This window comes from Schistocerca serialis, chromosome 5 (genome assembly GCF_023864345.2).
Source record: "Schistocerca serialis cubense isolate TAMUIC-IGC-003099 chromosome 5, iqSchSeri2.2, whole genome shotgun sequence".
Lineage (NCBI taxonomy): Eukaryota > Metazoa > Arthropoda > Insecta > Orthoptera > Acrididae > Schistocerca > Schistocerca serialis.
In genome coordinates this window covers 744,402,235-744,404,080 of record NC_064642.1, presented here as the reverse complement: position 1 = coordinate 744,404,080, position 1,846 = coordinate 744,402,235, and positions in this window count along the sequence as shown.

The following is a 1,846-nucleotide window of genomic DNA, read 5'->3' as shown; positions in this document are numbered from 1 at the left end:
TGCCTACATGTTTGATGGTTGCTTGCGTGATTTTGGGCTCCCACTTCGTGTTTGCTTGATGCCACACTAAACTGCGGCCATCCACGTGATTCAAAGTAAATTTGCATTCATCACTCTACAGAATCGTGTCTCAAAAGGTCACTTCCTTGCTGACAAACTCTGCTGCAAAAACCATCAGCTATTTTGCGCTACACTTACTGACGAAGGGTTTGCGTCTTGGCACTCAGGCATTGTACCCAGCACTGTTCAGGCATCTGCGAACTGTTCTGACACTAACTTCGGTACCTACCCCTTCTGCCAGTTCTGCCGCTATAGCAGGGACCGTTGTTCGCGGGTTGATTTTTACCATTCGAACTATCTTCCTCTTGTCTCTGTTCGTGAGTTTCTGAGGACGCCCCCGTCGTGGACGATTGACGAGAGGTTTTCCTCTTTACATTTCTAGGCGATACTAAATATAGATTTTCGTCTTCCGTTGACGACCTTGCTTTTCCTGCATATGATTCTCCATCACTATGCAGTCGGACAATAAGCCTTTGCTCTTCCACTGTCATTTGCCTACCTGCCCATACGATAAATTTTGCCTTACTGAGTACTAAATTTTATTGCCTTTGGGTAGTGTTTCGTTTTTCGCCATTTAAACGCTCCAGCTTTCTTCGTTAGTACATTATACTTTACAGATATAAATAACAGAATAGTTTTGTTTTGCTTTGTTTATCTTCTGTCAAGAAAAATGTATACTTCAGTAACTGATGAGCCATTGGCCGCTGGAATTGTATCATATGCCTCCACGATGTTTTCAGACCGCAAGAAGGGACAGAGGGTAGTGAATAAGGAAGCAAGGAATATTATAAAATCATGTGCTTAAGAAGCAAGGCAGGATAGCAAAACAAGGTTATCTTCTCGCTGCCTAGTGTGCTGGCGCATCTGTACAATCTGTTACAAAATTTTAGAAACGGATAATCTTCATAGGTGTGATACCTTTGTGCTCCTGGTGAAAAGAGTCCAAGATCTGAAGTATAGAAGTCTCACTGTGATTACTTGTATATGGATGAAATAATGTAATACGACACACTGTACTACATGCATGTGAACATATTTCCACTGAAAGCTAGAAACAATCGAAAAGCAGTCACAAATAACAATGTTTTAATTGGTTCGCCGTGATGAGAAAAAGCATTTCAAATGTTGCATGCACATTATCAGCATTAATAAACTAATTATACAGCAGGTTACACAAATGAAGAATTGTTTATTTTTCTCTATAACAACTATTTTATTCGCAATCACACATTGTCAGTTTGGCAAGCCGTAAGTGAGTAACCAGTATCTGACATGTGGCTATCCTTCCGCCTGAAGGAACGCTCGTCATTATTTTAATACTGCTCAAATCAAGAGAAGGAATAAAATCCTTTGGTAAGTTTCCATTCCAGTCGCTCAGTGTTAAAAATACGATGGGTTACTGGGATTCCACCAAAATTCTAACAGAATCGGCAATCTATTTTTGTGTGAGTTGTTAACCTGTTCTCTTTCGAAGAAGCATCACCGTTTGTGAATAACGGCCACATTTCTCTTGGTGACTGGTTTAATTGTACTTCCTTTGTCAAATTGTAATGCGCCAAACTCATCTCACAGCAGCTATTGCGACAGGATTCCGAAACGGAGTGCCTCATTAATCAAGTATTTGGCAATCACAGAGCTCAATAGCTTACGAAAACCCTCATAGTGTCGGTTTGCAGTAACATAAGAGAAGAAATATTATGTTTATGTTCATACTAGTAAGCTCTTGTTTCGCTAGCTGTCGATGGCTTAAAAAATTACACTCACTGGAGTGAAATAAATAAAAAGG